This window comes from Vulpes vulpes, chromosome 3 (assembly GCF_048418805.1).
Source record: "Vulpes vulpes isolate BD-2025 chromosome 3, VulVul3, whole genome shotgun sequence".
Taxonomy (NCBI): domain Eukaryota; kingdom Metazoa; phylum Chordata; class Mammalia; order Carnivora; family Canidae; genus Vulpes; species Vulpes vulpes.
Window position 1 is genome coordinate 145,968,328 of NC_132782.1, and position 27,957 is coordinate 145,996,284.

The following is a 27,957-nucleotide window of genomic DNA, read 5'->3' on the forward strand; positions in this document are numbered from 1 at the left end:
CCTGTTTCCAAAACTAGACAAAGACTGCAGTATCAAGGAGAATTATAGACCAATATCCCTGATGAACATGGATGTAAAAACTCTCAACAAGATGCTAGCAAGTTGAATCCAACAGGACATTAAAATAATTTTTCACCATGACCAAGTAGGATTTGTTCTTGAGCTGCAAGTGTGGTTCAATATTCTCAAATCAATTGGCGTGACATGCCACATTAATAAAAGAAAGGATAAGAGCCACATGATCCTCTCAATAAATGCAGAAAAAGCACTTGACAAAATACAGCATCCTTTCTTGATAAAAACCCTCAAAATAATAGGGATAGGAGGAACATGCCCCAATATCATAAAGGCCATATATGGAAGACCCACAGGTAATATCATCCTCAATGGGGAAACACTGAGAATGTTTCCCCTAAAATCAGGAAGGAGACAGGGATGTCCACTCTTACCAGTGTTGTTCAAAATAGCAGTAGATGTCCTAACCTCAGCAATCAGACAACAAAAATAAATAAAAGGTATCCAGATTAGCAAGGAGGAAGACAAATTTTCACTCTTTGCAAATGACATGATACACTATGTAAAAAGACCAAAGACTCCACTAAAAAGTTGCTAGAACACCAATAATGAAGCAGCAGAAAGAGAAATCAAGGAATCAGTCTCATTTACAATTGCACCAAAAACCGTAAGATACCTAGGAATAAACCTAACCAATAAAGTACAAGATGTGTACTCTGAAAACTACAGAACATTTATGAAAGAAATTGAAGAAGACACAAAGAAGTTGAAAAACAATCCATGCTCATGGATTGGAAGAACAATTATTGTTAGATTGTCCATACTACTCAAAGCAATCCACACATTTAATGCAGTCCCTATCAAAATGATACCAGCATTTTCCACAGAGCTAGAGCAAGCGATTCAAAAAATTGTATGAAACCAGAGAAGACCCCAAATAGACAATCTTGAAAAAGAAAAGCAAAACTGGGGGCATCACAATGCTTGACTTCAAGCTATATTACAAAGCTGTGATCACCAAGACAGTATGGTCCTGACCCAAAAACAGACACAAAGATCAATGGAACAGAGTGGAGAACCCAGAAATGGAACCACAACTCTATGGTCAACTAATTTTCCACAAAGCAGGAAAGAATATCCACTGGGAAAAGGACAGTCTCTTTAACATATGGTGTTGGGAAAATTGGACAGCCAGGTGCAGAAGAATGAAAGTGGACCAGTTTCTTCCAGCATACACAAAAATCAAAATGGATGAATGACCTAAATGTGACATAGGAATCCATCAAAATCCTAGAGGAGAACACAGGCAGCAACCTCTTTGACCTCGGCCACAGGAACGTCTTACTAGACATGTCTCCGGAGGAAGGGGAAACAAAAGCAAAAATGAACTACTGGGACTTCATCAAAATAAAAAGCTTCTTTTCAGTGAAGGAAACAATCAACAAAACTAAAAGGCAGCCTAGAGAATGGGAGAAGATATTTGCAAATGATGTTTCAGATAAAGGGCTAGTGTCTCAAATATATAAGGAACTTGTCAAACTCAACACCCAAAAAATAAAAAAATCCAGTTAGAAAATGGGCAGAAGACATGAACAGACATTTCTCCAATGAAGACATACAAGAGGCTAACAGACACATGAAAAAAAAATGCTCCACATCACTCCTCATCAGGGAAATACAAATCAAAACCGCAATGAGATACCACCTCACACCTGTCAGAATGGCTAAAATTAACAACTAGGGAAACAGATGTGGAGAAAGGGGAACCCTCTTACACTGTTGGTGGGAATGCAGACTGGTGCAGCCACTGTGGAGAACAGTATGCAGGTTCCTCAGAACATTAAAAATAGAGCTACCCTATGATCCAGTAATTGTACTACTAGGTAATACAATTTATCCAAAGAATGCAAAAAAGTGATTCCAAGAGACACCTGCACCCCAATGTTTATAGCAGCGCTGTCCACAAAAGCCAAAACATGGAAAGAACCCAAATGTCCATCAACTGGTGAATGAATAAAGATGATGTGGTGTATATATATATATACACACACACACACAATGGACTACTAGCCATCAAAAAGAATGAGATCTTGCCATTTACAACTATGCGGTTAGAACTAGAGGATATTATGTTAAGTGAAATAAGTCAGAAATAGATAAATACTATATGATTTCACTCATATGTGGAGTTTAAGTAGCAAAACAGATGAACACAGAGGAAGGGAACGAAAAATAAGATAAATGCATAGAGGGAGGCAAACTATAAGAGACTCTTAAATATAGGTAACAAACTGAGGGTTGCTGGAGAGGAGGCTGGTGAGGGAATGGGGTAACTGGGTGACTGGCATTGAGGAGGGCACTGGATGTAATGAGCACTGGGTGTTATACGCAACTGATGAATCACTAAATTCTACCCTTGAAACTAATACTACGTTATATGTGAACTAACTTGAATTTAAATAAATTTTTAAAAAGATTTTATTTATTTATTCACGAGAGACACACAGAGAGAGGCAGAGACATAGGCAGAGGGAGAAGCAGGCTCCCTGCAGGAAGTCTGATGCAGGCCTGGATCCCAGGACCCCGGGATCATGCCCTGAGGCAAAGGCAGACAGATGCTCAACCACTGAGCCACTAAGGTGTCCCTAAATAAAATCTTGAAAGAAAATAAAAACAGATAAATTTGGCTATTCTGGATTGGAATTCATTTTACTTCCCAAATGTATTTTATTTTTGAATTTTCTTGAGAATCAGGAAGATTGTTAAGCACTGTAAAATCTATCTGGTCTTTGAGTGTGGTGATGTGACAACAACAATGCTAAAATCGTTGTGCATAGAACACTATTTTTTGGATGCTGTTCTAAATTGTTTATGCTGATTTACTCAGTCTACCCAAGGATTCTTTGAAGTTGGGTCTATATTTCTGTTTTGTAGATGAGGAAACAAAGCATAGAAAGGTTGTCACTTGTGTAAACAAGGACAATAAATAAATATCTGACAAGCTGCATAAAGTTTTCTACTTTTCAAAAAACTTTTTCTTGATTAAAAGAACCTGTCATTTCCCATTTACATATCCTTGCTGCCCCCAGACAGATAGAGCATGAAGTTTAAGGTATTTGATAAAACTGGGTTCAGCTCCTCCACTTGTTTGGTGACAGCCAAGTGCAACAGGAAAACAGAAGCGATTTCCCCCATATCAGACCGAGAGCCCAGCCCCAAACCACCTACTCACTCCTCTTCCCTAACATGCTTCTTAGGTTAATTGTTCCCTCTAGCACGTGCATGGTATTTCATATACCCAACAAAAATGATCACATTGATGGACATATTATTAATGTCCCCAAGTGAGGACAGACTACATTCAGATGCAATTTGTTAAATTCTTAGTTTCCTGTTACTTAAACAGAGAAATTACACGTTCCCTCCCATTCCTACTTTCTGTGTCTCTGAAAGCACTGATCCCTCTCACTGGCCTACCTCATTCCTGCTGTGATCCTATATCAAAGCTTTTGGGTACTATTCAGCTCCCTGTTTGATCTCTGCAGGAAACCAAGGTACACCTCTGAATTTCCCTTGAATGTTTTTTTTTTTTTTTTTAAGATTTATTTATTTATTTGAGAGAGAGAGAGAGAGAGAGTGCGAGACTAGGGGGAAGGGCTGAGGGAGAGACACTTTCTAGCAGACTCCCTGCTGATTGCAGAGTGGACTCGGGGCTTGATTCAGGGACCCATGAGATGATGACCTGAGTCAAACCAAGAGTTGGCAGCCAAGTAGACTGAACCACCTAGGCCCCCCTCCCTTGAATGTTCTGAATACAACCTGTATATAATCTCTAATCTACTAAAGTTGCTCAGGTTTCCACTCCAGGAATTTTATTACTTCTATCCCCTTTTCACAGCCTAGGAGACCTACACTGAAGTGTCCGGGTTCTCTACTCTCTACACTTTGGAACAGAGCAGTTTGGGTAGGCTGTATCCTGAACTCTCTATCTCTTGATCTTTGGCAGTCATAGACATTTTTGTTTCAATAAGCATTTATGCAGGACTTAACATATGCCAATTGTTTTAGAGCCTGAAGGAATTTGAGGATCCTCTTTAATCCCTTGTTTCAAGTTTAGGAGGTTGAGCCTCAGAAGAATTAAAGACCTTGCCCCAGGTCACTGAGATTGTTAGTGCTGGGCCAGGATTTGGCTTTGATCTTAAAACCTGGGCTTTTTTGTGTTTATACTTTTGATTTGTGGTTTTGGGTTATACCTGGACTTGCATAATATTCTTACTTTCCCCTAAATCTTAAAAATGTTAACAAATATCTCCTTGCTTTTGTCAGCAGATAACAAGGATGTGTCATTATGCAAAAGGGGTCCAGATGCCTACCTTATGTTTCTAATCAGAGATTCATAATACATGTTTGCATATTAACAAGAGTTCCCATCCATTTATTTCTATTTATGGCTATATATTTATCACAGTTCAATGTGCTTTTATGGACTAGGTTGGGAACAGAACACCTTAGTACAAGGGCAAGAGGTCAGAAATACTTATTCCACATAAATTGCATGGAAGAGTTCAACTTCAGGAATCTATAAACACAAACTCTTGGCCATCTTTGCAAAGGGAAACAATGTTTGGGAACATTCTGATCAATATCCTGCCTGAATCAGTTCCACAAGTTGGAGAGATGAAAGGAATTATAAAATAGTGGAATTGTTTTAAGTAAAAGAAATTCTAATAAACAAATCATCAAAGTGATATTCTTTTTAAAATAGTTATTTCAGATGTGGATAGGTATAGGTAGTGTTATAATCTATGAATGCAAAGAACCCAGAAATGCTTTATTGTTTCCTAGAACTAAAGGAAAGCCTATAATGTGAATTTTATTCACATTCTGTGAAGAATATCAAGTTCTTTGCCAGGTTACCAGGTCTGGCTTATAAAGCCAAATATAATTTTTCTACTCATTGAAGAAAGGTCTTCATCAAGCCAGGACAGGACACCCTTAATGGAAAAGAGTTAAGCTACTCAGTTTCACTTTGAAACATAGATGGTTTCATCTTTTCTGATGCTGAGTAATATTCCATTGCATATGTATACACCACATCTTCTTAATCCATCCATCTGTCGAAGGATGAATACCCACTGTGTGCTTTGACGTGGTTGGAACTGGAGGGTATAATGCTGAATGAAGTAAGTCAATTGGAGAAGGACAATCATCATATGATTTCACTCATATGTAGATTATAAAAAACAGTGAAAGGGACTGTAGGGAAAGGAGGGGAACTGAATGGGAAAAATTAGAGAGGGACGAACCATGAACCATGAGAGACTCCTAACTCTGGGAAACAAAGGGTAGTAGAAGGGCAGGTGGGTGGGGGGATGGGGTAACTGTGTGATGGGCACTGAGGAGGGCACTTGATGAGATGAGCACTGGGTGTTATACTATATGTTAGCAAATTTTATTTAAATACAAAATTTAAAAAATTAATTATATTACATATATATATATATCAATTATATCTTGATAAAATGGGACTAAAAAAGAAAAAGATAAACATAGATGGTTTTTTAGCAGCACAGAGCCTCCTGAGAAAACTAAATTGTTTACATGAGAGAGTATATTTAAGGCCTGGGACTATAAGCTGAAGGCAATAACGTGGCCAAGCAACAGGAAAACTTTACCCAGAAACCTGGTATTTGGTTAATCTGTTTCACTTTTATTTTCCACTCTTCCAGTGAAGTTTTATTTTTCCTTTCTTTATAAACTTAGCTAACTTCTTCAGTTATAGAACAAGAAAGCTATTTGCTTTTTTTTTTGTATTGATGAAACAACAGGATGGCATTTAATTGGAAATGTGAAAAAAAGAATGAATAAATTTTGATTTTTAAGTAGTAATTTGTATGCTGAAATTATTATTACAAAATTAAAAGTCAATCTCTCTTTGGAGACTGATTTAAATTGTCTTAAAAAATGGAAATCATAATATATCCTCAAAATAGAAAGTTCTATCATGGCAGATTCCGTGAATCACTGTTATCATCTCAGTTTTAATCATTGCACTGAAAAGAACAAGTAATTATCTTCTTCTATCTCAGGAATTCCTAAAAGTTTTAATCATAGTTAAAACCAAAAATACAAAAAGTAACATTATTTAAAAGTATTTCTGATACTTATGGTACTTAACAGGTTGTTTTATACCAAAGCATGTAAGGGAAGGGAAGTAGGGAAGGATTAATTACTTTTGCTTTCTTTGGATGTCTTCCATAAAAGAATAAGAAAGATGTGTGCCTTCAAGGAAAATTTCCATTGGACTGTGTTTTAGTATTGTTGACAAATCTTAATGTTCATTTAACTGGTTAGTACACTTAATGTTCCGTACAGAAACTTCCGTGTCCTGGAATAGATTGTTGGCAGAGCGTGGAAACAATAAACGTACAGAACATTCTCTCGGTTGCATATGCCTCAGGGAACAGAATTCATTTTGACCATAATAGACATTTTTTTGGAACACATTTTCAGGACATTAATACTTGATTTTGAGCATTTGTTCTGAATTTTTGGGTACGTTATCTATAGGTACCACGTAAAAGAAAGGGGGAGAGCCAAAGTTGATTTTATTGTTAAATCAAGGCACCCACTTAAAGCACATTTTACAAACACATCTTCCAAAAAACCCTGATTTATCCCACCTACGTAAGAACCCATTGGGATCCACAGAGCAAATAATTACTCAAGTCAGTGATTGTGACAGGGAACTTGTCCTGACCGGTCAGCTGGTTTTGTTAAATGTGATACTTAGCAGGGGACGTTTTGCTTCTCTCGATTGGTTACTCAGTCAAGTAATTCTGGTAAGGCAAAATTTCTTGATAATACTGATATTTTATTCTAATACTTGGCTTAGTAATGTGAAACCAGCATAAATAAATATTGACAAAAATCATTATTTTTTAAACTTTTATAAACGTAGCTAAATGCTCTTTTGCAAAAATACAAACTGAGGTATTCCTTAAGCAAATATGATGTAAAAATGTAATGCAAAAAGTTGGCTTTTTCATATATTGAACATATTAAGCTGAGCCTAAAATACATAAAGGATAGCATTAGCACAATTGCTAACAATAATTTAAATGTTCCATACATGGCACGCAGGCTAATCAGGCTTCTGCAGTTCATAACATTCCCCCTGTGCTTCCCACATTCACTGCATCTTGATTTTACATCGTTTCAAGCATTTTTTCCTAAGTATGTGTTGAAGAAACTTGACTGCTCAAATATGTCTGTTTTCTCTTCTATTCTTTACATATTTACTAAATACTTAAACTATGACTCAGATAGTTTTTATTATGAAATAGAGTAAATTATAGAGTAAAAAGCTCTCCCGTGAAAAAGTGTAGATTTTTTTTTAATGACACTCAAGAAGTACAGGACTGGAAACAGATTAGTGCAAAAACCACGTTAAATTTTAAAGGCAAGTTATTGTCCAAAATTTCCCAAGTTCAGAACAGGTTTTCTGGAAGCAACGTGTGACATGTTACTTATTGAATCTTCCATGTTGGTTTTTCTACTGAGGTTTGAGGACAAGGTTAAATTCAAATTAGTAAGGAAGGTGAAACTGGTTGATTTGAACTCGTCTTGAACTTACGCTAGTCGTGACCATATTTACCCATTTTCCTCTTGTGTGAGTCTCTGTTTCCTGACACACTGAATTCCCCCAACCAGACTTTCCTTTCTTCACCAACTGGGCCCAGTCTCTCGCTCATCTTTCAAACTTGGACTCAAATGGCACCTCCTCACTTTAAAGGCTTCCTGATTGCCTCAGCTAAATGTGAACTGTCCTTCCGTCTCATTTCCAGAGGCATTTGCCATCCTCCTCTTCCGAAGGCCCGTCCGTCCTGTGCTCCAGTGTGTGCACGCATGTGCATTCCCATTTCTACCCTGCAGTCCTCTTCCTGAGGGGACTTGTTTCCGACTCATCTTTGTGTCCCTGGTCGTGCTTCACCGTGTAAGTGCTCAGGGAAATAAAATCAATTTGATTTGATGCTCAGAGAAAACTGTTCAGAGGTTGAAATCAACTGAAAGGGGGACTTTTTGGTCAAGGCATGTTTGTATTTTGAGGTCTTTCAGTCTGTGAATGGTGTCACAGGTTGCCTGAGCCTCTCAGTTTATGAGCTCTTGGAGATGGGATGCGTGAAAAAAGCACTTTTAGTCATTGTGGAGGCTGGAAAAGCACCAGAAGCTGAAGCGAACAAAGGAAATATAAAGGTGATCCTTCTCCTTTCTCTAAAATTTTCACTAGTAAGATAAAGGAAGAGGAGTGGATGGCATGGGTGTGGGGCTTAAAATTGAACTGGCTTCTTAGGAGAATAGTGAGGGAGGAGAAGGGAACATTTTTATTGAGAACCTGTGATGGGTCAAACATTTTACATACGTTATTTATTGTAAAACAGTGATAATGATAATCCCACTTTTTCACATTCATGGAAATATACTTTTTTATAAATGATCTCACATCATGATCTCATTTGGTTTTCCCATCTGTGACATAATTAGCATATGGGTTATATCCTTCTTTTAACAGCAATTAAAACATTAAACGGCAAAATGATTTGTTGAAGGTCCCATATATAGAGTCAAAGGCACAGGACTCAAATATAAACTTTCTATTATTTGTTTACTTTCTTTCCACGACGTCTTTATGACCCAACAATGCAGTTTTATAATTATTTTATATAGCTGTGGTTTTAATCTGTTAAGAGCTTTTTATTTCTTCATTGCACCAACACTGGTTATATTTTGGTTTGTCTTTTTCCTTTTTTTAAATTTAAATTCAACAGGCTAACATATAGTATAACACCCAGGGCTCATCTCATCAAGTGTCCTCCTCAGTGCCCATCACCCAGTTACCCCAACCCCCTCCCCACCTCCCCTTCTACTACCCTTTGTTTCACAGAGTTAGGAATCTCTCATGGTTTGTCTTCCTCTCTAATTTTTCCCACTCAGTTTCCCTCCTTTCCCATATAATCCCTTTCACTATTTCTTATATTCCATATATGAGTAAAACCATATGATGTTTCCCCTTCTCTGATTGACACTCAGCATAATACCCTCCAGTTCCATCCACATCAAAGCAAACGGTGGGTATTTGTCGTTTCTAATGGCTGAGGAATATTCCATTGTATACATAGACCACAGCTTCTCTATGGACACCGAGGCCCCTTCCACAGTTTGGCTATTGTGGACATTGCTGCTATAAACATCAGGGTGCAGGTGCGCCTTTGGTTCATTACATTTGTATCTTTGGGGTAAATACCTAGTCATGCAATTGCTGGGTCATAGGGTAGCTCTATTTTTAACTTCTTTTTTGATTAATTTATTTATTTATGTTAGACACAGAGAGAGAGAGAGAAGAGAGAGAGAGAGAGGCAGAGACACAGGCAGAGGGAGAAACAGGCTCCACACTGGGAGCCCGACGTGGGACTCGATCCTGGGCCTCCAGGATCACGCCCTGGGCCAAAGGCAGGCACCAAATTGCTGAGCCACCCAGGGATCCCCTATTTTTAACTTCTTGAGGAACCTGCACACTGTTCTCCAGAGTGGCTGCACTAGTTCACATTCCCACCAACAGTGCAAGGGGGTTCCCCTCTCTCCACGTCCTCTCCAACATTTGTTGTTTCCTATCTTGTTAATTTTAGGCATTCTCACTGGTGTGAGGTGGGATCTCATTGCGTTTTGATTTGTATTTCCCTGATGGCAAGTGATGCGGAGCATTTTCTCATGTGCTTGTTGTCCATGTCTATGTCTTCTTTGGAGAAATGTCTGTTCATGTCTCCTGCCTATTTCATGACTGTATTATTTGTTTCTTGGGTGTTGAGTTTGATAAGTTCTTTATAGATCTTGGAAACTAGCCCTTTATCTGATAGTTCATTTGCAAATATCTTCTCCCATTCTGTAGGTTGTCTTTTAGTTTTGTTGACTGTATCCTTTGCTGTGAAGAAGTTTTTATCCTGATGAAGTCCCAATGGTTCATTTTTGCTTTTGTTTCCCTTGCCTTCATAGATGTATCTTGCAAGAAGTTGCTGCGGCCAAGTTCCAAAAGGGTGTTGCCTGTGTTCTCCTCTAGGATCTTGATGGACTCTTGTCTCACATTTAGATCTTTCATCCATTTTGAGTTTATCTTTGTGTCTGGTGTAAGGGAATGGTCTAGTTTCATTCTTCTGCACGTGGCTGTCCAATTTTCCCAGCACCATTTATTGAAGAGACTGTCCTTTTTCCAGTGGATAATCTTTCCTGTTTTGTCAAATATTAGTTGACCATAGATTTGAGGGTCCACTTCTGGATTCTCTATTCTGTTCCATGGATCTATGTGTCTGATTTTGTGCCAGGACCACACAGTCTTGATGATCACAGCTTTGTAGTACAACCTGAAATCCAGCATTGTGATGTCCCCAGCTCTGGTTTTCTTTCTTTCTTTCTTTCTTTCTTTCTTTCTTTCTTTCTTTCTTTCTTTCTTTTTTTTTAAGATTTATTTATTTATTTATTCATGAGAGAGAGAGGCAGAGACACAGGCAGAGGGAGAAGCAGGGTCCATGCAGGGAGACTGATGTGGGACTCCATCCCAGGACTCCAGGATCACGCCCTGGGCTGAAGGCAGGATCTAAACTGCTGAGTTACCCAGGCGTCCCTGGTTTTCTTTATCAATATTTCCCTGGCTATTTGGGGTCTTTTCTGATTCCACACAAATCTTAAGATTATTTGTTCCAACTCTGTGAAGAAAACCCATGGTATTTTGATAGGGATTGCACTGAATGTATAAATTCCCCTGGGTAGCATTTACATTTTCACAATGTTAATTCTTCTTCACAATGTTAATTCCATGAGCATGGAATATTTTTCCATCTCTATGTGTCTTCCTCAATCTCTTTCAGAAGTGTTCTGTAGTTTTTAGGGTATAGATCCTTCACCTCTTTGGTTAGGTTTAGTCCTAGGTATCTTGTGGTTTTGGGTGCAATTGTAAATGGGATTGACTCCTTAATTTCTTTTTCTTCAGTCTCAATGTTACTGTACAGAAATGCCACTGATTTCTGGGCACTGATTTTGTATCCTGCTACACTGCTGCATTGTTGTATGAGTTCTAGCTATCTTGGGGTGGAGTCTTTTGGACATTCTATGTACAGTATCATATCATCTGTGAAGAGGGAGAGTTTGACATCTTCTTTGACAATTTGAATTCATTTTAGTTTTTTGTTGTTGTTGCCTGATTGCTGAGGCTGGGACTTCTAGTACTATGTTGAATAGCAGTTGTGAGAGTGGACATCCCTGTTGTGTTTCTGATCTCAGGGAAAAGGCTTCCAGTTTTTCCCCATTGAGAATGATACTTGCTGTGGGCTTTTCATAGATGGCTTTTATGATATTGAGGATTGTTCCCTCTATCCCTACACTTTGAAGAGTTTTAATCGGGAATGGATGCAGTATTTTGTCAAATGCTTTCTCTGCATCTACTGAGAAGATCATATCATTTTTGTCTTTTCTCTTGTTGATATGATCTATCACGTTGGTTGTTTTATGAATGTTGAATCACCCTTGCATCCTGGGGATAAATCCTACTTGGTCATGGTGAATAATCCTCTTAATGTACTGTTGGATCCTATTGGCTAGTATCTTGGTGAGAATGTTTGCATTTGTGTTCATCAAGGATATTGGTCTGTAATTTTTTTGGTGGGGTCTTTGTCTGGTTTTGGGATCAAGGTGATGCTGGCCTCAGAGAATGAGTTTGGAAGTATTCCCTTCATTTCTATTCTTTGAAACAGCTTCAGTAGAATAGGTATTTCTTCTTTAAATGTTTGGTAGAATTCCCCTGGGAAGCCACCTGACCCTGGACTTTTGTGTCTTGGGAGGTTTTTGATGACTGCTTCCATTTCCTCCCTGGTTATTGGCCTGTTCAGGTTTTCCATTTCTTTCTGTTCCAGTTTTGGTAATTTGTAGGTTTCCAGAAATGCATCCATTTCTTCTATATTGCCTAATTTGCTGGCATATGGTTGCTCATAATACGTTTTAAAAATTATTTCCTTGGTATTGGTTGTGATCTCTCCTCTTTTGTTTGTGATTTTATTAATTTGAGTCTTTTCTATTTTCTTTTTAATACTAGGGGTTTATCTATCTTATTCTTTCAAAGAGACAGCTCCTGGGTTCATTGATCTGTTCTGTAGTTCTTCTGGTCTCTATTTCATATACTTCTGCTCTAATCTTTATTATCTCTCTTCTTCTTGGCTTTATTTTCTATTCTTTCTTCAGTTCCTTTAGGTGCAAGGTTAGCTTGTGTATTTGAGTTTTTTCCAATTTTTTGAGGGAGGCTTGTATTGAGATGTACTTCCCTCTCAGGACCACTTTTGCTGTGTCCCAAAGATTTTGAACAGTTGTATTTTCATTTTCTTTAGTTTCTGTGAATCTTTTTAATTCTCTAATTTCGTGGCTGAACCATTCATCTTTTAGTAATGCTCTTTAGCCTCCAAGCATTTGAGTTCTTTTCAAATTTCCTCTTGTGATTGAGTTCAAATTTCAAAGCATTGTCATCCAGAAGTATGCAGGGGACAATCCCAATCCCTATAATTTGGTATCAGTTGAGACCTGATTTGTGACACAGTATGTGGTTTATTTTGGAGAAAGTTCCACGTGTACTTGAGAAGAATGTATATGCCATTGCATTACGATGGAACGTTCTGCATGTATCTGTGAAGTCCATCTGGTCCGGTATGTCATTCAAGGACATTGTTTCTTTGTTGAACTCTTGCTTAGATTATCTGTCCCTTGTGGAGAGTGGGTTGTTGAGGTCTCCTACTATTAATGTGTTATTATCTATGTGTTGCTCTACTTTGGTTATTAATTGGTTGATATAATTGGCTGCTCCCACATTAGGGGCATAAATATTCATAATTGTTAGAACTTCTTGTTGGATAGACCCTTTAAGTATGATATAATGTCCCTCTTCATCTCTTACTACAGTCTTTGGTTTAAAATCTAATTTATCTGATATGAGGATTGCTACCCCTACTTTCTTTTGAGGACCATTTGCATGGTAAATTGTTCTCCACCCCCTCATTTTCTTTATTGTTTTAAAAAAATTTTATTTATTTATTCATGAGAGACACATAAAGAGAGGCAGAGACACAGGCAGAGGAAGAAGCAGGCTCCATGCAGGGAGCCTGATGCAGGACTTGATTCCAGGACCCCAGGATCATGCCCTGAGCCAAAGGCAGACACTCAACTTCTGAGCCACCCAGGTGTCCCAACACCCCCTCATTTTCAGTCTGACTGTGTCTTTAGATTTAAAATGAGTCTTTTGTAGATAGCATATGGACAAGTCTTGCTTTTTTATGCAATCTGATTCCTTATGTCTCTTGACTAGAGCATTTAGTCCATTTATGTTCAGAGTAACTATTGAGAGATATAAATGTAGTGCCATGGTATTACTTGTATAGTCCCTGTTTTTGCAGATTGCCTCTGTTTCTTTGGGTTCCCACTTTACTTACAGGATCTCCCTTAATATTTCTTGTAGGGGTGGCTTGGTGGTCAAATATTCTTTCAGTTTCTGTCATGGAAGCTCTTTAGCTCTCTTTCCATTCTGAATGACAGCCTTGCTGGATAAAGTATTCTTGGCTGCATGTTTTTCTCATTTAGTTCCCTGTATATATCATCCAAGCCCTTTCTGGCCTGCCAGGTCTCTGTGGAGAGAAGTCTGCTGTTAATCTGATATTTCTCGCTCTGTATGTTAAGAATCTCTTGAGCTGCTTTCAGGAATTTCTCCTTTATCTCTGAAATTTGCAAGCTTCACTATTATATGTCAGGGTGATCTACTTTTATTGATTTTGGGAGGGGTCCTCTCTACCTCTTGGATCTGAATGTCTGTTTTCCAGATTAGGGAAGTTCTCAGCTATGATTTGTTCGAATATACTTTATGGTCTTCTCTCTCTCTCAACCTCTCTGGAATCCCAATAAGATGAATATTATTCCCTTTCTTGCTATCATTTATTTCCTGAAGCCTTTCCTCATGGGTTCTTAATTGTTTTTCTCTTTTTTCCTCAGCTTCCTCCCTTTCCATCAATTTTTCTTCCATGTCACTCACTCTTCCACCTCATTAACCCTAGCAGTTAGAGCACCCAGTTTAGACTGCATCTCAGCTAAAGTATTTTTAATTTTGGCCTGATTAGATCTCAATTCTGTAGTAAGAGAACCTCTAGAGTCCTTTATGGTTTCTTCCAGAGCCACTAGTAATTTTATAGTTGTACTTCTGAATTGTATCTTTGACATGCTACTTAAATCCATATCAAGTAGGTCTGTAGCAGAGAGTATTCCTTCCGGTTCCTTCTTTTGTGGTGAATTCTTCCTTCTAGTCATTCTGTCCAGTGCAGAATGGCTGTATGAGTGAGCAGAGTCAAAAATCTTTGCCACGACACAAGCAAAGTACCGCCTAGACAATTCTGAAGAGGTCAGCAACCAGAAAACAGAAGAAAAAGAAAAACAGAACAAAAATAAAACAAAGGACCATGAAAGTAAAACACAAATTTTAAAAAATAGTAAGAATTAAAAAAAAAAAGGTGGGGAAGAATTGGTGGTAGACAGAGAATATAGTCTCCCTGAGGGGACCTATAGGTGATCCTCTTGTTTCTGGGTATATTTTAGAAGATGCTAAATTCCAAATTTATATAACTAGCAAAATTTATATAGAGTCCCAACGTCCACCACAAAAACAGAAACAAGATACAAGAGGGAGGCGGATTGGGAAGGAAGAGAAAATATAGTCTCATAGAATGAACCAACACCATGTTCCGTTTGGTTCTGGATGTATTTTGGTCTGTGTTTTCAAAGGTACTAACTTGCACCATTATAAAGCAAAACAACACAGAAAAACAAGAAACAAAAAACAAAAACCCATAACTCAAATATCTACCAAAATTAAACTGAACACATTTAAAGAAATCCAAAAATGAAGAATGTATCTAAGACATGTAATTGTAGAAATATGAAAGGCAAAAAGGGAAAAGCTTAAAAATGAATGGTTGATAAAATATTGTAGTTAAGGCAGGAAAAGAGAAAAAATATTTTTAACCTTAAAGATTAACAAATTGTAAGGAAAAAACTCCAAGTTCTATATACTAATTTCTCTCAGGCCTGGAGCTTTTCAGTGCTGCTCTGTCAGTAAACTTGCTCTTCCCTTGTTCTTCTAGCAGGTTCTTCTCGGAGAGGGGCCTGCTCCCCTGATTTTCGGGTATGTGCCTGGGGGAGATGCCTTGCCCCCGCCAGGTGGCCTGGCTCAGTGTGAGCTGTTTATTCTGTGAGGCCTTTGTTCCCCAGAGGCCCTGCCTCTCCCAGGTGAAAGGTAAAAAGAGAAAAATATAAATGGCAGTGGTCAGATCTCCAGCCCTGGACCCAAGCGCTCCCAGCACCCAGTGAACCGAATCTCCCAGTGCACACTGGCCTGGATGCTCCTGGGGGCAGGTATAGGGGCCCTGATCTGCACAAATTGAAGGGCGCCCAGCGGCCGGAGAGTTTTCACTGTCCTGTGTCTTTCCCAGTTCCATTGTTCCTGTGGGAATGGAGGATAGCTGGCCTTTTCCACTTCAACGACCTTGGATAGAGGGCCCTGCGCCACTGGACCTGCTCTCCTGGGATCCGCCTCTCCTGAAGGGAAGGGAACAGACGACAGCCCTCCCCCATCCATTGTTGGGCTGTATGGTAAAGAGAGCTCAGGTGCTAGCCTGTATACCTGGCTGGCTTCTCCCAGATGCCCTGGGAGGGTTGAGGCAGTCCAGTCCTTTACCACCATCCAACCCCAGTTTGCAGTGAGCTTTCTCCAGGGTATCCCTCTTCTTGTTGTGTCTCTGGGAATATGGAGACTTCATTGCCCCTCCTGTGATTCTATCCTCTTTCCCCACTGAGCCCTTTTCAGTCAGGGAAGACTCTTTGAGATGCAGATTTCTAAAGTTCCTGATTGTCCTCTCTGCCAGTTTCTTGCCCCACCTTTCCGGGGCTCCTCTCCACCCCCTCCACCTTCCTACCTTGTCAGAAGCAATCACTTTTCTCTCTGTAGCATTGCAGCTGTTCTCTCTTTACGTCTCAGATTGGATTCATAGGTGTTCAGGATGTTTTGAAAGTGATCTAGGTATGTTTGGCAGACCAGATGAATTGAGGACCCCCTACTCTTCCACGATCTTGCCTCTTGTGGTTAATGTTTTGTTGTGAAACTTTCATGAATTAGAATGTGCATGGGAAATTTTTGCTTACTAAACAGAGAATACCATAATTTAAAAGTTTTGACTGTAACTAAATAAGTAAGCATATCTTACTAAGAGTGGGGGGAAAATAAACATTAAGAAATAGATACAAATTTTAGAGGTAATGGAGAAATGTTTCTCCATCTTTTCCTGATTCTAATCTTGGCCTAAGTGGAAGACATAGTGTACTCTCTTTGGATTGGTGTCATCTTGGCATAGAAAATATGCCCAGAGCTGCTCTTTACTTGAGAACATAGGGCTACCTAACAGGTCTGTGTCAAAAACAAATGTCTCAGGAATTCTGGAGAGTTCCTGCAAGAATGAGAAGACCTAGGAAGTTTTAGTTAAGAACTCAAGTGTTGGTTGGATCATTTGATTGGTTGGATCCATTGTTTGGAGTATTTGATTTTTAAACTCATCCAGCTACCTTAATTCAGGTATCTGACCAGTTCTGAAGCCTTGAGAATGATTGGGATTGGGATATAAGGTGCGTTATCCTTAGCCTACAGTGCCCACCTATACATGACTATATGGAGTGTCCTGTAAAGCTGCTCTAAAGGATGCCATTTTGGTCCTCTGAGAACTTTTTCTTAGGGCACTGATATCAACAGGGGAATCTATGGCTGTAGAAAAAGAGAACAACAGTGATTCTACAGGTAGAATCAATGTTTTTTTTAGAGGTAGAAACTGCTGTAAAATCCGTCTAAACTATTTTACTCATTAAAAAAAAAAAAGTAGTGAGAGGGAAGGTAACATGTTAGTCTGTAGGCCTTGGGGGTAAATAAAATGTGAAAGAAGAATCACCCTTAGAAAAATGTTGAGAATCTTACCCCAGTTTATTTCTTTGAGAACCTAAGGCTGTAGAGCCACCAGTTCTTGGCCACCTTAGCAGTAGGGAACCACCTATTGGAGAAACATCATGGAAATAACTTGAAAAGTGCTCCTGCCTTGCAACTTCATCTTCATGATCTCTCTCCAGGGAGCAAGTTGGAAATCTGTAGGGCTGTCAGGCTTTTAAAATGTGAAGGTGCCACACTTCTTAAGTCAATGTTTGGTGCATTCTGGCCAATACTTAAATGCACAACATTATGAAAAGTCCAACAGGCATCAGCCATGTTGGAGAGTAAATATAAAGTAACAGCACAAATAAGTTTAAAAGAGACCCTCCGTGTTATGTTCCTAATAAATATTGACTAAGCAGCTGCTATGAACCAGAACTGCTGCTCCGGGCGGTGGAGCACACACAGTAGGAAACAGAACAGAGCCCCTGTCCTCTTAGAACTTCTATTCTAGTGGAGAAAACATATGATAAATAAATAACTGCATTGATGACTAAGAGATAGTCAAAATGTCATGTATTTTGAGTCAGAAAAGTGACTTGCTAAGGTGACACAGGCTTTTGCAGCTATAATTAAAAAGATAGAGAGCTGGTTTCTTAGTCTTTTCACAAAACGGACTCTTTGAAACTCTGAACTTGAACTGGCTGAATCCCTAAAGTTACATGAATATCCTTTGTGGGAATTATTGTTTGGAAAAAGCAGGATTTTATTTTCTCCCATGTTCACATGCATGTGTGTGTTTCTGTGCATGTCTGGGAAAGAGAGAGAGAAAGCTTACGTGCAGGTGTATGAATCTCACAAACATGATAAGGGGAAAAACAAAACAAAACAAAAAACAAAACCAAAATCACCCCACATGCCACTTGTGTATAACCAAAAGTAACCAACACTAAATTATATTATTTAGGAAGGCATCGAGATGATAAACTACAATAAAAATAGGGAAGCGATTCTCACAAAACTCAGGGCAGTGGTTACCTCTAGCAGGGAGGGAACTGCTTAGTCTTCCGTTGTGATTGTGCCATAATTTATTAATATTCTCTACTTTTAATGTCCACTGAGTTGTTTCGAATTTTTGGCTATTACAAACAATGCTGCCATGAACATTCTTGTGCCTGTATCTTCATACACATATGTGGTAGTTCGAGATAAAATTTAGGACTGAAGTTGCCCCGTCGTAGGGTCAGATCATGCCAGACTTTTCCAAAGCAGTTCTCCGGATTTCATTTTCATGGGCAGCGTATGAGTTCCCACTATTCCACATCTTTGTCGACACATCTAACTTTCCCCCTTTTTTTTGCAAGTGTTCCGAGGGCATATAGTTAATTTCTTTGTATGTTTTGCATTTACATCTGCCTAATTATTAATGATATTGAATGTTACTTTTATTATTTATTCACCATTTAGATTTCCTCCTCTGAGGTTCCCACCTGAGTCTTTTGCTCCCCCCCCTTTTTATTTGCCACCAATCTTTGTCTTTTTGATCTGTAGTTCTTTATATAGCCTCGGTATTAATAATTAAGTGTTATTGTGTTACTACTGCCCTCTATGGATGTCATGTCCCTCTATTGAATCTTTTGATGAAAAGAATTTCTTATTTTTGTTGTAGCTAAATTTATAACTTATTTCCTTTATGACTAGTACTTTTTGTACTATTGCTTAATAAATCCTCTCTCTGAGGTCATAAAGTCTTTATAATTTTACCCTTCACTTCATGTCTTTCTATCTAGAATTGATTTTTGTATCGGACGTGAGTAGGGCTCCAAGTTTATTATTATTTTTCTTGATAGATATCCACTGTCTTATCACCATTTATTGAGGAGAATGTACATTTACTGATTTTTTATGGTTTATAATAGTGACAAATACTGAGAAAGTATGTTAAATTTCCTACTGTGATTGCAGATTTGTCTATTTCTTCCTGCAATTCTATATATTTACGTTTTAATTTTTGTTAAGTGCATGTATTTAAAATTATTGTATCTTCTTTGTTAATTGGACTTTATCATAATGAAGTGATTTCTGTTTTCAGAGATTACCTATAATTCTATCCTTTTCATTAAATATTTATATAGCATATATTTTTTTCATCCATTTGCTTTAACCTTTTACTATCTTTTATTGGGAGATGTACATATAGCATATAGTTCTATATTGTGATTTTTCTTCCAGTATGACAGTTTTTATCTTTCACAAGCACACTTGGTCCTTTGTATTTAATGTAGTCATCATTATACCTGAGTTTATATGTGTCTTAGTTCACCATAACAAAATGTCATAGACTGGGTGGCTGAAACAGCAGATATTTATTTCTTGTAATTCTGGAGGCTGGGAAGTCCAAGATCAAGGTACCAGTTAATTTTGTTCCTGGTAAGAACCCTCTTTCTGGCTTGAAGATAGCTGTCTTCTCACTGGGTCCTCATATGGCAGAGAGAGCTAGTTCTGGACTTGGAAGGACACTCATCCCACTCTTAGGAACTCATCTAAGCCTAATTACCTCCCAAAGACCCTATCTCCAAGTACCACCATATTGGGGGTTAGGACTCTCAACATATGAATTCTGGGAGGACACAAACATTTGCTTCCTAACAACATACAGCACATTATATTGTGCTTTCTCATTCCTCTAACTGTTCTGTGTTTATTTTTCTTCTCTTTTTTATTTTATTTTCCATTGGCTAATTTTTCTTACTCTGTTTTCCTTCCTCCACTATTTTCAAAGTAATACATGCTGGTTCTACCCTTTTAAAAACCATAGCATGCATACTTATTCAAGTTTAAAATTTATTAATATTTCACCCTTTTCTATGGATTATATTATATTATTGCCATAATTTTCTCTTATTTAACCCCACAAGACTTTATTATTGTTGTTTTATATAGCCAGTGATCATTCCTTTCCTCTCCCACCCTGCCATAGTTCTTCATTCTTCCTTTCTTCTTTCATCAAAGACCTTCCATCTGGGTAACTTTTTCTTCTTTCAGAAATATATACTTAAAGGGTGCCTGGTTGGCTCAGTTGCTTGAACATCTGACTTGGTTTTGGCTCAGGTTATGATCTCAGGGGTTGTGGGATGGAGCCCCAAGTCAGGCTCCACACTCAGTGGGAAATCTGGTCGAAAATTCTCTCCCTTTTCCCCTCCCCGCACTTGCACATGCTTGCACTCTCTCTTTCTAAAATAAATAAATTTTTAAAAAAGAAATATATACTTTATGTTAGTGAGATTCTACTGATGGCAAATTTTTTTTGTTTGAAAGTTTATTTCACTCTTTTTTCTTGAATAAATTATCATTAGGTAAATATTCTGTGTTGGTGGTTATTTTCTTTCATTGCCTCTCTCCATCATGTTTATTCTCTCTTTCTGGAAATCTGATTTAACATATATTAAAAGTTTTCACCCTATGCTCATTTTACCAACTAGTCTTTTATATTTTCCATTAGTTTCCCTCTGCTACATTCTGAATAATTCATTTTGACTTGCCTTTTTGTTTACCAGTTGCCTCTTCAGCTGTGTCTAATCTGATATCAAATTTATCCACGGAGTTTTACATTTTATTTATTGTGCTTTTTTACTTCCAGATTCAATTTTCTTCATTTTCTTCATACAATCTGCTAGGTAGTTTTAAAAAAACTAGTTCTTTACATTTATTTTCAAGTTTGTCTTTTATTTCTGGAAAAAAAGCCCAGCAAGCATAGTTGTTTTATAATTCGGGATGAATCATATAAATATCTGAAGACTTTATGGGTCTATTTCTGTTGTCTGGGTATATCTAGTTCTTTCGTGGTATCTTGTTTATTTAATTTGTTATTTTTATTATTGTTTGCTGCATATTTTCTTTGGAAAATTATTTGTGAGAACTCTTAGAATAAGATACATTCCAACAGAGTCTGTTGTTTGTCAGATGCCCATGAATACCTAGATACTGAACCCACTTGAGATTGCTTCACATACACTGTAAATTCAAATGAAGGTGTTTTCCCCATCTTTCTGGTCAGTGTCAAGGTGATTTTATTAAGGGTGAGGTGGGTTTCATTCTGAGGGTGTATCCCTTTGGGATTCCAACTTAATGGAGTGATATTTTCCTATTTTACTCCTTATCCTGAGCAGCCTCTGGTTTGCATCTTCTGTTCTCCTTGATCCTTGAATTTGCGAAGTTGATAAATATCTTTGAGGTTCTTAGAGTAGCTTTAGTAGTGTCTCTCTCTGGATTCCCACTTTCACTTAGATTTTGGCCTGATATTTCTTCACTGCTTTATCAGCTTTCCAGATTCTTTAAACTTTATATCTAGAACTTGTATTTGTTTTTATGGAGATGGAAAGAGTTGAATCTCTCATACTTTTGGAATTAGAACTAACTAGAAATTTTTACTTATAGATTTTTCTTCACAGTTTTGTATTACTACCATCATGGCAGATTATGAGGCAAACCCTTCTCTTTAGTGCTAGATTTCTCTTCCTTAGTCTTTCACACCCACCTCCAAGTCTATATAGAATGTAGAACAAGTAAGACCAAAGTTTTCTTTTGACAATGAACTCACAATATGCTCAGCCTCTTTGTGGAAAATCCTTTTGTGAGGAAAAAATATTCATGAGCATTTCTGCCTCACAGATGCTCCATAGAATTTACAAATATAAAATCCGGGCTATTTTATCTTTGACTTGATCCAAAGAGACAGGACTATAGGAGGAAGTGAGATAAGTCCCCAGGCCTCCATTCCAAGTGATTATTTTGTTCTGTAACACTCCCGCCACTCCCTCCATCCCAGCCCTTAGAAAGAAGAATTTTAAGTGCCCTCTCTCTCTTTCTCTCTCTCTTTCCCTCCCTCCCTCCCTCCTCTCTGAATACATGTAACAGTTAGGTGCGTCATACCGTAAGTTGTGTGTAATTCCTGTTGTCTGCACTTTTCCCATTTGTCATTCTAAGTGACTAGTTTGACCCATTGCTGAAAGATCATAGTTTATCACAATTTTTCCTCAACTATTCTGTAGGTAGAGGCATTCATCTAACACGAATTCTTGTAGTATATTCCACTTGTAGTTTTTATTTGTTGGATCATGATGTCTTGTGGGTGGAAAATGTATACTAAATCATATTTTCTTCCCTGCATTCAGGCCCAGGAATAGGGATGTTTTTCCAGTGATTATTATCTTCCATTTTCTTGAGTTGTGGCAAAAGGCAGAGTTGATGCACAGTTTAATTTTATTCTCATCAATAACCTGTGAACAATATGAAGATGTAGGAGAGATGTTATCACTAGCTACTGCTTTATGCATTTGTGATAAATTGACAAGTTCTTGCTATTTTTCTTAGTAGTGCTTATTCCTAAGCTCAACAGAAAGTCTTCCACTCAAATATAACTTTAAAAAATTTTCTCCTTCTTTACAAAAGTTGATTTTTGTATCTGTATAATAATGAAAACTATCATTTCTCCCAAACTTTATTCATTTACTGCCTGAATTTTGCAGATGGAAAGACAAGATGAAGTCACTTATTTTTATATTCAGGGCAAGTAAATATACTCTTCATTTCCTATCTCTGATTATGAAGTTGTTATATTTTTTAGGAGGTAAGGGAATAGGGTCTTGTGTGATAATGAAATGCATAACCTATGATACTGGAAGAAAATAAGGAATTGCTCCAGTGCAATTAGAGTATGTCATTGCTCTCTTTTTTTTTTCTTTGAGTGCCTCATGTTGGGCAATGAATATGAATACGGCTAGAAAGAAATATTAGAAACCCCAAGCTGATAACCTTCAAACTCAATTCATGTTCTTGTTTGCTTCCAGACTCTCTTTTTAAATCATTATTGATTCAAAATTTTATTTATTCTGAGAAGATATGTGATTATCCAATAATTCATGGCTGTTCTATAGCACAAATTCACTGCTTTGTCACAGTAGTCAAGAAAAATCATTTTTTCAGAAGTGCATTTCCAATGCCCCCCAAACGTGCATCTTTCAGCACTGCCTATAAAATCAGTCTATGAAGAAGCAACCTGAGTGCTTTATGAATGTTTTCTTTTGCCTGTTTAGTGGAAGTGGAGGTTGTTTCTTTTCGGCATTACTTCTAGATTGACGTTTTAACTGAATGTTAATGACTTGTGTTCATATAGGGTGAATTATTTCAAATGATGATGTAAACTATTTAGAAACCAACCCTGTGATTAGAAAACCCTTTCTTAAAGCAGGAGATTTGGCATTCTTGATGAAGCACGGAATGATTTATCAATCTATACGTTTAGGAAGTTACTCAGACTGAGAGAAAAACAACCATTGTAAGGTGATGGTACCACAGTATTGTTTGGCTTGAATCAGTGCTGAAAGAGCCTCATTTGCATTTCCATTAATCTTGCCATGTCCAATGTGGGGTCATGTTTCTGCCCTAGATGAATTTCTGGAATGCACATCATTTTCTGCTTGAGGCATTGCCATCACTAGGTGATGAAGCATGACACCCTGCCCTTTCCTTCACCCCCATCAAATGTATTCCTCTGTAATGCTTTTGGAATTACCTCATCCTCTCTCACTGCTGCAGCCTCAGTCAAGCAGCTACCATCTGAACTCTGAAATATGACAACAATCTTCTTCTTGGTCCCTCTGCCTTAACTTTCCTATTTCTTCTGCATCATACAGATACACAAACACATGCCAACTGTATTACTTTCTCAGAAGACTTGAGGGGCTTTGTAAATCCTACTCCAACTTCATATGATGTATGTCATTCTTCTAACTGCTCTCATGTCTTCTCCTCCAGGAATAGCTCTTTGCTGTAGCTGAGCATGTGCTTTCTCCAGCTTTCCCATATGATACATTCTTCCCTTTAAGCATTCTCATAATTCCTCTCCTTCAAAAAGTTATTCTATAAGTGTCATATCCAGCTTAATCATGGAAACCTTTCTAGAACTATTCATGTCACTTGTAGTCAGTGAGGTAATTCAACTTAAGTTGCGTTGCACTGCACTGATCTACTTTGTTTATGAGAGTGATTTTGATTTCATATATTTTACTGCTTCCAGTGGTCACCCCAAAGGCAGAAATTGTTTCCTCCTTTTTTTACTTAAAATTTGTTTTGCTACTATCATTTTATAGATGACAAAAATTAAACTGCACAGAGAAAAACAGTAATTCTCCCAAGGTCATGCACTTTGTAGATGGCAGAGATGACATTTGATACCAAGAATTTTATTGCCCAATTTTTATTCACCAGTATGGGATACTGTCTCCATTACTTCCTTTGTTAACTCCTATTGGTCTTGACATTACAAATTGGATGCTGAGTTAACAGAGAGAGTAATTTTTCACATCAATGCAATTTTAGGAGTCTATTAACTTGTCTTTAATCCAGGTTGAAATCTATCTACAATGACTAGCTGGTAATTGTTAAGATTGATCTCCTATTCGTATTTTCATAACCTAAATTAAAGATATAAGAATTCAAAATTACACTGACATTTAATAAAAGTTTACTCCAGAAATATTTATTATCTATTATTTATGCATATATGGGACAACAAAGTAGGTAATAGCAAGAGAACAATAACCAGGATCTGGTATCTGCCCTAAAGGAGCTATTAATCCAGTAGGAGAAACAGTCATGTATATTAGTTCCTCTTGCTGCTTTAATGATTACCGCAAATGTAATTGTGTATAATCATACAGATTTGTCATCTTACAGTTTTGGAGATCAGAAGTCCGAAATAGGTCTCAATGGGCTAAAGTGAAAGGATAGGCCCAGCTGCATTTCTTTCAAGAGGCTCTAAGGAAGAATCCATTTTCTTACCTTCTCTAGCTTCTAGGGGCTGCCACATTCCCTGGCTCACGACTCCCTTCTCTCTTCAAAGCCAAAAATGGTCAGTTGAGTTTTTCTCCTATCACATCACTCTGACCTTGTTTCCATAGTCACATCTCCTTCTTTGACATTTCTGTCTCCTTCTTCCCCATGTATGGACTGTTGTAATTATATTGGGTTTACCCAGATAATACAGGAAAATTTCCCCATCTCATAATCACTCAAAGTCCCCTTTGCTATGTAAAGTAAAATATTCACAAATTTGGGGGATTAGGATGTGGGCATCTGTCTACTACAGCACATGCCTTTAGGCATGGTGTACCAAGTGCAACAATGCAAATAATACAAGTATGTACATCTCACAGATGAGTGGAATTAACTACTTTGGGATGGAATTATATGACAGTTCTCAGCATTGGTCTCTAGTCCATTTGTACCCACTGGCACAGTAGCCAGTAGGATGTTTTGGTCCTTGTCCTTCTCCTAGAGGATGAATGGGGGAATTTGTAAGAACTGTAAGATTTCTTTAGCCTTGTCAACAGAACAAAGAAGGGAAAGGCATATTGTTAAAAGGGCCCTAAGCAAAACATCTGATGTAGGCTGGAATCATAGCAGTACCAAATTGCTAGAAGATCAAGTTTGAAGTAAGGGATGGTAGGAGATGAGGCTGGTGAGAGGCCATGTGTGCTGGGCTGAGAGGTAGGAATATCTCCCTGTAAAAAATGGCAAAGAACACTTCCCTCTCCTCTGTTGAGATTGGAGGAAAGGGACTCCTATCCCTGGATGAAGTGGCAGGCCCTCATTTGTAGACAGAGCCATAAACATGTTCGTAAAAAATCAAATGTAAAACAAGTGCTTGATTATTCACAATTTTCCACTAGCTGTTGAATATTAAGGCAAGATTTAATTTTGTACTACACCATGTTCCCTTGCTTTTTGGAGAGCTATCTGACTTGGTCACTAAATTCTACTTTGCCACGCCTTAGAGTTCCCTTTTGGTTCTCTAAACCACATTACATTCTCTGGAGAATATACCTGAAAGAATAAACTTAGAGCTCTCAGATTTTTGGGTTTTGTAACTGATCAGTGATAGTTTTATTGTCATTTTTCTTTGAGAAACAGATAGCTTTTAAAGAAAAGAGTCTTTCTAAGCATGCCTGGCTGCTCTATCTTACCATTTGTATCCAACAGAGTCATGTGAAATCCACACTCAGGAGCTGAATTAATTACCTGGACTATTTTCCTTAATCCTCATGAATGATTTGTAGTAAGATAAATTGCATTGTGTAAGTACAATACAAACTGTTAACTATAATAACAAGTGTGTAACTTCTATAATGAATTTCTTTTTGTGATTCTGTTGTCATAATAATTTTGGTGATCGGAGAATCACATGAACTTAAGAAGCTCTTAAAATGATTACCTAATTATACGTATTTTTTTTCTGGAAGTTAGAAATATGAATTACATTCAACTAGCTAAGCCATATGATGGCTCAGTGTTGTGGCTCTTTTCACTTAGCTGGCCTTTCAGTCTATTTATTCCAGAGATGCAATTAGAGCACATGAGGGCCTCTGAAAAAGCGAGGGCCTGTATTGATTCCAGAAAATAAAAAATTTGCATGACAATACAAATTCTGGCAGCACTTGGGGTAGGCTGAAGTCATCACTTTCCAGCTGTCATTACTATATGGAATCAGCTAAATCTTACCGTTTGACTGTGGCGTAAGTATATTTTCAACTGAAATATAAGGCGGCCAGGATTTATAATCAGAAAGTGTCAGCTTTTCAGACAGATTTGACAATAGCATTTCATTTACACTGTGATCTACTTTTTCTCTTTGTAAGGTACAAATCACACCAAAATTGGAAGCCAGCCTGGATATTTTTTTTTAAGTAATCTCTTTACCCAATGTGGGGCTCAAACTCACCCCCCTGAGACTGAGTCACATGGTCTCCCGACTGAGCCAGCCAGGCGCCCCTCCAACCTAGATTCTTTTAAAGCAGTTCTGCTTATTTCTAATGTAAAAAGTGAATAATTACAAGATCAGTGTAAGTTGCTAATCCCTTTTCACCTGCTTCCTCTCCCCACTTATCTAGGGCATTTCTTTGGTATCATCAAAGAGGAACTTCCTGCCAAGTGGCTCAACATAGGCTTTGGGGTCAGACCATGTGCCTTCCAATCCCACTTCCACCTCTTGTTAGCTGAGGGGCAAATTAGCCATCCTGTGTGCCTCAACTTCCTCATTTGTAAAACCGAATGATAATAATGACACACCTCACAGAATTATGGAGCATCCAATAACATAATAAATATACTGGGGGTATTGCATTGCACAGTGCACAGGAGTACGAGTCACATTGTGTTCTCTGTGACATTGTGCAAAATGGCAGATTTGTGTGCAGACTACTTACAGTGGTCCCAGGTACAAATAAGCATTCACTTAGTAATAAGTTTTCTGTGGAATTTGTAATCTTCCCTCTTTCTTGGAATTCTTTGGCTTTCTTGAATGCCACTTTCTTGAATGTCACTTTTATGTTTTCCTTCCTGTGACTGTTTATTTTCCCTTTTTACTCTTAATTATGAGGAGGTCAGTTCCCCGGTGGGCGGAGTCAGAGAAGCAGTCAGGAAAAGAGAATTTGACAGTGTCAGAGAACTCAACACTGAAGAATATATGGACTGTCTCAAACAGGAAATGTCTTACACGCTTCCCCTTGGGGTATAAACCAATGTTGGCAATGTAGGGTATGGCCAGCAGGATCTGTTCTGCCCCAATAGGACTAGACAGTGTGGGTCCCAGGTGGGGCACATTCTTAGCCTTTCCGTGCCTTGTTTTTTTAAATACATAAAGTGAATAACAATGGTTTCCAATCTACCTATTTAATAAAGTTATTGTATCAAAGTAAGCAAAACAATGCAAATGAAGTTCCTGTTACAGAACTTAGCATTTAATGCTAAAAACAGGTTTAATACTGTCGTTCTTGTTGCTATAATAATATTGTAACCAACAGACCCTGAAGTTTTTCTTTATGGAATTCATCACTTATCAT

At 37.9% G+C, this 27,957-nt stretch overlaps 1 protein-coding gene across 5 annotated transcripts in view; it reads left to right on the forward strand.

Moving 5' to 3' along the window:
- SLC44A5 (solute carrier family 44 member 5) overlaps positions 1-27,957 on the forward strand; it is a 375,730-nt gene that overhangs the window by 207,492 nt on the left and 140,281 nt on the right. Inside the window, exon 1 of one of the 5 annotated variants that reach the window (XM_072754862.1) lies at positions 7,863-8,011. The exons of the other annotated variants lie outside the window; for them this stretch is intronic. The gene's annotated coding sequence lies outside the window, so the exon portion shown is untranslated. Of the gene's footprint in view, positions 1-7,862; positions 8,012-27,957 lie in introns of those variants that run through there. 5 annotated transcript variants of the gene reach the window in all.